This window comes from Bos grunniens, chromosome 18, assembly GCF_055505025.1.
Source record: "Bos grunniens cultivar Pamir isolate PY7600 chromosome 18, Bosgru_T2T1.0, whole genome shotgun sequence".
Taxonomy (NCBI): domain Eukaryota; kingdom Metazoa; phylum Chordata; class Mammalia; order Artiodactyla; family Bovidae; genus Bos; species Bos grunniens.
The window spans coordinates 60,999,057-61,008,848 of NC_141182.1; the positions used below are offsets into that span (position 1 = coordinate 60,999,057).

The following is a 9,792-nucleotide window of genomic DNA, read 5'->3' on the forward strand; positions in this document are numbered from 1 at the left end:
AAGAATTGTCACTTTGTAACTATCAACCTTCATCTCACAATTCATGCTAATATATCCATTTTCTATGTGTTTTAACTATGGAGTACTCCCTACAGTCATTCTGCTTCAGAGAAACTTCTGAAAACAAGATTGATGAAATGTCTTCTAGTATGCAACCTCTGATATTTGTTTGGATTTAACTTTTGATTAAATGCTTTTCTACATATTGGTTACATCATTTCCATTGGTTTCTTATATAAACTCTTGTGTTTTCTGATGCATGTTTAGGGCAAACCTCTTCCATCACTTGTTCCATTACTAGGGCTTCTCTCCACTGGTTATCAGATGTTTAGTGAGATGACCACTATAACTAAAGGCTGTGCCACATTCAGTACGTTTATAAGGCCTCTCTCCAGTATGCACTCACTGATGTTGAGTAAGACTAGAACCCTTAATAAAGGCCTTGCCACATTCCGTACATTTATAACGTCTATCCCTGGAATGAATTCGGTGATGGTGAGTAAGGGTCAAACTCGAAATAAAGGCTTTGCCACATTCTTTACATTTGTACGGTTTCTCCCCAGTATGGACTCGCTGATATACAATTAACTTTGAATGACAAATAAAGCTTAGGCCACACTCTGTACAATGAGAAGGTCTCTGCCCAGAATGAATTCGCTGAGGTCGAGTAAGAACTGAGCAAAAGCTAAAGGCTTTGTTACATTCTTTACATTTATAAGGCTTCTACCCAGTATGAATTCACTGATGATAGGTTAGAAATGAGTAACCAATAAAGGCTTTGCCACATTCTGTACATTTATAAGGTTTCTCTCCAGTATGAATTCGGTGATGTTGAGTAAGATGTGAGCGATGGTTAAATGCTTTGCTACATTCTGTACATTTGAAAGGTTTCCTTCCTGTATGAATTTTCCTATGTCTACTTAGATTGGATGACTTACTAAAGACTTTCCCACATATCTTACACTTGTTTTCTTTCTGTGAATTCTGAATAGTGTGCTGTTGAATAAGTTCTGAAAACTGACTAGAAACCTTACCATATTCACTATAAGTCCTGTCTCCAGTACATGTACTCTTACCTAGAGAAAAACCTGACATTTGATGAAAGATATTTCTACATGTATTACTTTTAGAGTCCTTGTTTGAAGATTCAGGTCCCTGATGTTTCTTAAGGTTTGAGTCTCCTTCAACCATATACCCAGTTTCATTGCCTGAATACCTTCTCACTCCACCATAAATACTCTTGTAATTATTGGAGCTGGAGCTCTTACTTAAGGTCTGACTCATTTTATTGCACATGGAAACTTGTTGTGTCTTGAGCATATCACAATATGTTTTGAACAATGATGGTTGGATTACGTCTCTTCCATTATCATCAACAATACACATCTTGGAATGGACGTAAAATATCTGTCGGGGGAAGAATAATGATCCCCTGCTCATGGATCCCTCAAATTGATTATATTGTGAGTTTTCCCCCTCATTATTAAAATTTAGGCGTTCAGACTTGCTTGAATGTATGTTTGGTCGAAGCGTACGTTCAGTATTTTCTAAATGAGTATTTACAGTAGGGACTAGATTACCTTTCAGATTTTCAATGTTTCCTTTCAGAGAACATGTATGTTTCAAAAAAGATGGAAATCTTTTCTTAAACTCTTACACTTCTCGGCAGATGTTGAAGGCTGAAATTGGTGTTTTTCCCAGTTTGACTCATGTTGCACATTTCTTTTTGCAGTAATATTAGCATTATGTGTAACTGTCTCCATTTCTTTATGTCCATATAAACATCTTCTCTGTCTTTCATATACCCCTGTATATTCCCTGTTTTTCATTAAATTTAAGTTTCTGAGGTGAAATGTTTGATATATTCCTAGGTTTGCTTTTGGGAATACATCTTCTAACACTGGATTCTTCAGCATCAAATCTTGGGTGTCTTGTAGAGACATAGCAGAAAGATACCAAATAATAAGTAACTTTCCCTGCTATTCTCAGTGAATATCTTTAAAGATTTAGAGAAAATTGATGACCACAGCTAGTTTAAAAATAAAATAGAGACGGAAGGATCTAGATGCAGGGGATTAGGCAGATGTGGAGATCCTCTCTCTCTCCACAAATGAATGAGAAATGGAACAATTCTCTTGGAGCCCAGCTGAACACTAGTAGAGGCCCTTGGAAATCTGAAAGGACAAGAAAGATTCCTGCTGAGCTAGGTAGGGCAAGAGAAAGAAAAAGGAAAAGGAAGAGCAGAGGAAGTGGGTTGGGACCTGCAACCCTGCAGGGAGATGAAACTGAGGAGAGGTCTCCATATCTGCGGGAGCCCCTCACTAGGTGAGCTCAGTTTGGACAGAAGGAGAGCCTCATTCTCTGTGGGAAGAGAAAAGCACAACCAGCCTGTGGCAGCAGGACAGATTGAGAGCTTTACACAGGCTGCTGAGCGCTGCCCTGCCCATAGAGCCTTAGAGGCATGTCCACCAATGAATACAAGGGCTGGGTGCTGAAACGTGGGTTTTGGAAAGCAGACTGAGGCAGAGGACTGCGGTTGGCTATAAGGAAACATCCTGAAGGAATGGGAGTGAGGGAGGAGCTCTGCAAACGGCAATGCTTGAGGAGGAAGCCTGAACGACTATAGAGCAGAGTGCCATTGGTGAGTGATGCCCAAAGAAGAAGCCCATTTCATCTCTTGTCCCTTGTACCAGCCCCTGCTCAGCAGGGACTACGAAGAACTCCACCCACATAGGTCTTTTGAGCCCCCAGCCACGGCCTCCCCCCATGCACCTCCTCCACAATCAGCAGACTCCTGTGCTCTGGTGCAGCGTCAGGAGAAGACACCTGTGAGTTGACTGCACGCACAGATGGAGCTGAAAGGACAGCTGAACCCCAGGGATAAAGAAAAGCTGAAACCTCTCCTTGTAGCAACACAAGCCATGGTCTTACACCCACAACCAGCTTTGTAACCTCAGCCCCTATAGAGCATCTGAATCAACAAACAGGGCTCTCCCAGTCATGGCATGTATAGCTTTAGCAGCTATAGACTCTGTGGGCTCCTACAAATGGCAACTGGGCCAGACAGAGCATGAGCTGAATCGTAGCACCACAGTGGGTCCAGCTCCACGCTCAATGCAATCCCAGGACTTCACTTCACTGAATCTATGCTGGTGACCTTGTGAAAACAACATCTGAGAGACACCAGGGCCATATGCCATCATGCCCATGGTTAAGGTGGGGAAAAGGCTGTATATTGTCACCCTGCTTATTTAACTTATATGCACAGTACATCATGAGACATAACGGGTTGGATGAAGCACAAACTGGAATCAAGATTTCAGGGAGAAGTATCCATAATCTCAGATATACAGATGACACCACCCTTATAGCAGAAAGCACACCACCCTTATAGTAGAAAGTGAAGAGAAACTGAGGAGTCTCTTGATGAAACTGAAAGAAGAGGGAGAAAAAGCTGGCTTCAAACTCAACCTTCAAAAAATGAAGATCATGGCACCGGTCAGATCATTTCATGACAAACAGTGGTAGAAACAGTAGAAACAGTGAGAGGCTTTAATTTTTTGGGTCCAAAATCACTGCAGATGGTTATTACAGCCATGAAAGTAAAAGATGCTTCCTCCTTGGAAGAAAAGGTATGACCAAACTAGGCAGCATATTAAAAAGCAGAAACATTATTTGGCTGATAAAGGTCCATCTATTCAAAGCTAAGGTTTTTCCAGTAGTCATGTATGGATGTGAGAGTTGGACCATGAAGAAAGCTGAGTGGTGAAGAACGGATGATTTTGAACTGTGGTGTTGGAGAAGACTCTTGAGAGTCCCTTGGACTGCAAGGAGATCACACCACTCCATCCTAAAGGAAATCAGTCCTGAATATTCACTGGAAGGACTGATGCTAAAGCGGAAGCTCCGATTCTTTGTCCACCTGATGCGAAGAACTGATGTAATGAGAAAGACCCTGATGCTGGGAAAGATTGAAGATGGGAGGAGAAGGGAATGACAGAGGATGAGATGGTTGGATGGCATCACTGACTTGATGGACATGAGTTTTAACAGGCTCTGGGAGTTGGTGATGGACAGGGAAGCCTGGCTTGCTGCAGACCACGGATCACAGACTCAGAATCAACTGAGCGACAGAACTGAACTGACTGATATTTATAATTAATTCTCTTTGCTGTATAGGAGTACAAAAGTGGAAAACAGCTATATTCCAATTAAAACTTTTTAAAAAGATTTATTTATATAATCTAAAAATTGTTATAGTTTGAATCAACGTTTAATAATATAGTGGAAAATGTGCTAAGACTTTATGTCAATTTATTTTAAAATTCTCTGAGGTAACAATAAAATAAAGTATTTTAGCATGTTAGAATTGGGGCAAATACACTAAAGATATTTAATATGAGATCTTATAAGGAAAAGAGAAAGCTTGAACTCAACCTGAGATGTCCATTCTTTCATTTTCACCAGGTTTTACTTTCTGTAGTGAAAAATTACTTGAATTTGAAATTTGTTTAAAAGGTCCTATGGGTTGCTCCCAGTGGATAGGAAACTATAAACCAGAGAACAAAAATCTGTCCCCAGTATTCCTAGAAGTCTGGCAGTTTGTCTACCACTCCACTCACAAATTTCTGTCTAGAGGTAGAGGGAAGCTTTAAAAGGACTGTCATACAGTTACTTAGAAATGGGCAGAGTTTTCCTAGGGTCCCCAAGAAATCCAAGAGCAATGAAAAAATGCAGTTTGTAACAAGGCAAGAGGAGACTTTTAGTTCACACTGTGATGGAGAAAATTAATCACTGGAGATAAATTCATGAATGATTTAAGAGACAGAATAGGGCAGGTGATACATTTCTGTGACAGTAGCAGACACAAATCCAGGTTTTCGAAAACTATTTCCATTGAAGCAAATCTTCCAACACCATGTGACGAAGGATGAATTCCTCGCTGCTCCTTAGACCTCTCTGAATCATCATCTCCATCCATTCATACCTACCCGAGTTCAGTTCAGTTCAGTCACTCAGTCGTGTCCGACTCTTTGCGACCCCATGAATTGCAGCACTCCAGGCCTCCCTGTCCATCACCAACTTCTGGAGTTCACTCAAACTCATGTCCATTGAGTTGGTGATGTCATCCACCCATCTCATCCTCTGTTGTCCTCTTCTCCTCCTGGCCCCAATCCCTCCCAGCATCAGGGTCTTTTCCAATGGGTCAACTTTTCCCATGAGGTGGCCAAAGTACTGGAGTTTCAGTACTTTAGCATCAGTCCTTCCAATGAACACCCATGACTGATCTCCTTTAGGATGGACTGGTTGGACCTCCTTGCAGTCAGTACTTTAGCATCAGACTTTAGCATCAGTCCTTCCAATGAACACCCATGACTGATATCCTTTAGGATGGACTGGTTGGACCTCCTTGCAGTCCGAGGGACTCTCAAGAGTCTTCTCCAACACCACAGTTCAAAAGCATCAATTCTTCAGTGCTCAGCTTTCTTCACAGTCCAACTCTTATTTGAGTTACTAATGTTGAAAATTCTGCTCGATGAATGACAATTTTGAACCGCAATGAAATAGAATAGTAAGGTAAGAATTCATACTTAAGTTGGAACTTTAATTGTTTTACATATTTTAACAGGTCTAATAGGATAGTAACCTTTCATGTGGTCTGGGCTTGTGTTGGAAATGAGAGAGAAATAAAGTTTATTAGAATAGGGGATGCTGTTAGAACAGCAGGCCAGCTCAAGGGAGAATGGATGTTGAACAGGGGTCCTCAGTCCACTTTCTAGCCAAGGTATGAGGAGTGGGATAGGGGTCTTGCAGATCATTTGCTGAATGGATGAGGCACATATAATGGGTGGAGGAAGAGTAAGAAAGATACTTTCTCATTATGGGGTAGGAGGCGAGAGAGTTTATACTGCTTAGGAGGACCTGAAATCCATCAGTAGTTACAACATGGGGGAAGGAAAGATGCTAAGAGTCTTGTTTTTCTGTTCTTGCACTCCAAGACCCTCCTTGGTTTTATCTGCGCTATAGTCCCTGGGTCACCACATACCTCCTTCTCTTTATTTTTAGGGCCAATTCTTTGGTCCTTGTTGATGCCCTGGTCATGTCTAACTACACATTTCACTTCTCACACATTTGGTAATGCAGTTTCAAGGAAAAGGGGGTGATGACCACTCTGGCTTCTTCAGGCTGAGCAGGGGCACATGGGGCTCTGGGTTCCCTTTGCCTACTCTGACAGGGAGCATTTATGGAAAGAGATGAGAGTCCATGGAATGATAAGGTGACTTGTTTCAGCATTGTCTAGGTGTTAGTCAGGGAATATTCTTGCACAAGCACTTGGAAACTTGTGGTATTTTAGAAGAAACAAACTGTACAAGAAAGTTAAAGGTACATGGCCCAAAGATGAAGAGAAGTAGAAAAGCTGCTCAGGGGCTAGCTGCCGGCTGCCGGGAGCCGGCAGCTAGCCAGGAGAACCAGGACCAGACACTGGTTTGTGACATTAGTGTTTCTCTAGGTACGAGAAGAAGCCAGAATTGGGGCTCATAAAATCTTTACCTGAAAACATCTCACTCTCGGAAGGCCAGTTCTGGGTTTTTCCCAGGGCACAGAGTGCCTTATTTCTGATCTCTACTCTCAACAGCTTTCAGGGGCTGTTGAAGGTCAGCAGCTTGCAGTGGTCATGATGTCATCTTTGTAGAGACAGCTGGCAGAGTCCAGTTAGCAGGGTCCTTTCAGAGCCACAAATTTGACCATGCTTTGGGGGCATTTCTTGTCCATTGTGTCCTGCGGCACTGGGAAGGCTCATTCCCAGGTCTAGGGAAGGTTGAGGAGCAAAATCTCTGGACCATACCTGTCTTACTAGCCTCTTGGTCCAGGAAAATATTCCCTTTTCTTGCTTATTCCTGTATCTAGAGTTACATTATTACAATCACTGATAGCATTTGGAACTGCATATCAGCATTTTATCACAGGCTCAGTCACACATTGAGTAACATAAGAATCAATCTTCTGAAAGAAGCAGCATAGAAAATAATATAGCTATAGCTAGCAGTTATTATTAAGTTATTATTAAGTTATTAGAAGGTCATAAGTAAGAATGATAAGTCAAGAACTTTCATTAGGTAGAGCAGTATACCCCAGGTCATCTGACTTCATTTGTTAAATGACTAAAGCCTGGTGTTACACTCCTGTTTGTACATCATGGAGCATCTCATCTTTATCTGAAGATTGCTTCCTGAGATTAGCTTTAGAAACAGTGTCCTTTTAAATAACTTATTGAATGTTTTAGAAATATAACATAACAAGGAACTATCTCAGAAGTGAGTCTTGGTAAACACTAGACCTTAATTAACAAAACCAGAAACTTAGTTCAACAATGAAAAAACGTTAATATTCAATGAGACATATTTTTTTCATTATGAGGGCATTAACCCTGTAGCCAGGGAAGGCTGTAACCCATCAAATAGAAATGAAGTTTGTCAGGGAGCCGGGAAAAACCAGGCAGCCATCTTGGATTTCCCATAGCACTGACTCTTTGATTTACAGCTATTGTTTACCCATTTTTAAATCCGCAATTTAGGACAAGTCAATGGCACCCCACTCCAGTACTCCTGCCTGGAAAATCACATGGATGGAGGAGCCTGGTAGGCTGCAGTCCATGGGGTCCCAAAGAGTCAGATACGACGGAGCGACTTCACTTTCACTTTTCACTTTTCACTTTCATGCATTGGAGAAGGAAATGGCACCCACTCCAGTGTTCTTCCCTGGAGAATCCCAGGGATGGGGGAGCCTGGTGGGCTGCCATCTATGGGGTCACACAGAGTCAGACACAACTGAAGCGACTTAGCAGCAGCAGCAGCAGCATGGCCATGTTTTAATGACATCAGGACAGCAAAATCTAACCGTGAGGGGTTATTTTTGTAGAAGAAGAATGAGCTTTGTCTACATGTACCATAGTCTTAAGTAATGCTTATTTACTTTACCAAAGTAAAAAAAAAGATTTTTTAAATGAACATAAATGACTTAAAGGCAAAGAAATTCATAATGTCTTCTTGAAAGCTGCATTATAATAAAAATGTGTTCTATTAACATAGAGATTAGACTAAATTTCAGTCCGGTGCCAGCCGACCAGATAAGAAACAGACAAAATTGTTTATCAGGTAACCTTAGAAAAATCTTTTCCATAAATCTTGAAATAGCAGTATTCTTGCAAAGGCATCAGAGTGAAACCATACAGTTCAGTTCAGTTCAGTTCAGTCGCTCAGTCAAGTCCGACTCTTTGCGACCCCATGAATCGCAGCACGCCAGGCCTCCCTGTCCATCACCAACTCCCGGAGTTCACTCAGACTCATGTCCATCGAGTCAGTGATGCCATCCAGCCACCTCATCCTCTGGCGTCCCCTTCTCCTCCTGCCCCCAATCACTCCCAGCATCAGAGTCCTTTCCAACGAGTCAACTCTTCACATGACGTGGCCAAAGTACTGGAGTTTCAGCTTTAGCATCATTCCTTCCAAAGAAATCCCAGGGCTTATCTCCTTCAGAATGGACTGGTTGGATCTCCTTGCAGTCCACGAGACTCTCAAGAGTCTTCTCCAACACCACAGTTCAAAAGCATCAATTCTTCTGCGGTCGGCCTTCTTCACAGTCCAACTCTCACATCCATACATGACCACAGGAAAAACCATAGCCTTGACTAGACAGACCTTTGTTGGCAAAGTAATGTCTCTGCTTTTCAATATGCTATCTAGGTTGGTCATAACTTTCCTTCCAAGCAGTAAGCATCTTTTAATTTCATGGCTACAGTCACCATCTGCAGTGATTTTGGAGCCCCCAAAAATAAAGTCTGACACTGTTTCCACTGTTTCCCCATCTATTTCCCATGAAGTGATGGGACCGGATGCCATGATCTTAGTTTTCTGAATGTTGAGTTTTAAGCCAACTTTTTCACTCTCCATTTTCACTTTCATCGAGAGGCTTTTGAGTTCCTCTTCACTTTCTGCCATAAGGGTGATGTCATCTGCATATTTGAGGTTATTGATATTTCTCCCGGCAATCTTGATTCCAGCTTGTGTTTCTTCCAGTCCAGCGTTTCTCATGATGTACTCTGCATATAAGTTAAATAAACAGAGTGACAATATACAGCCTTGACATACTCGTTTTCCTATTTGGAACCAGTCTGTTGTTCCATGTCCAGTTCTAACTGTTGCTTCTTGACCTGCAATCAAATTTCTCAAGAGCAGGTCAGGTGGTCTGGTATTCCCATCTCTTTCAGAATTTTCCACAGTTTATTGTGATCCACACAGTCAAAGGTTTTGGCATAGTCAATAAAGCAGAAATAGATGTTTTTCTGAAACTCTCTTGCTTTTTCCATGTTTAATTCTGATTAAACTGCAATTGACAATGTAGCCTGGTCATTGCTGTGACTTGTAACACTTTCACAGGATAAGGAGAATCATAGTTGACCACATTTTATTAGGGCGTATCAGATCTATATGAACTCACATAATTTTAAGATATCTATATTAGTAACATCCACCATACAGCACAATCTGAGAAGATTTATCACCCCTTCAACAGGACTTCCCATGTAATTTAACATGTCCAATGAACCCAGGTAGTTTAATAGCTCCCTGGGATGTCTCAGGGGCCCTCTGAAGCATTCCAAACTCAGCTAGATGTCAAGTTATTTAGGAAGTTTTATCAACAAATATCAAAAGGGATTATAACACTCAGTCAGATAAATCATATTGATCACTGGGAAACAATATATTCACTTAACCAAAGTAACAAAGAAGA

At 41.5% G+C, this 9,792-nt stretch overlaps 1 pseudogene; it reads right to left on the reverse strand.

Moving 5' to 3' along the window:
• Nucleotides 1-231: 231 nt before the first annotated feature.
• LOC147354532 (uncharacterized) lies at nucleotides 232-1,943 on the reverse strand (annotated as a pseudogene).
• Nucleotides 1,944-9,792: the final 7,849 nt, after the last annotated feature.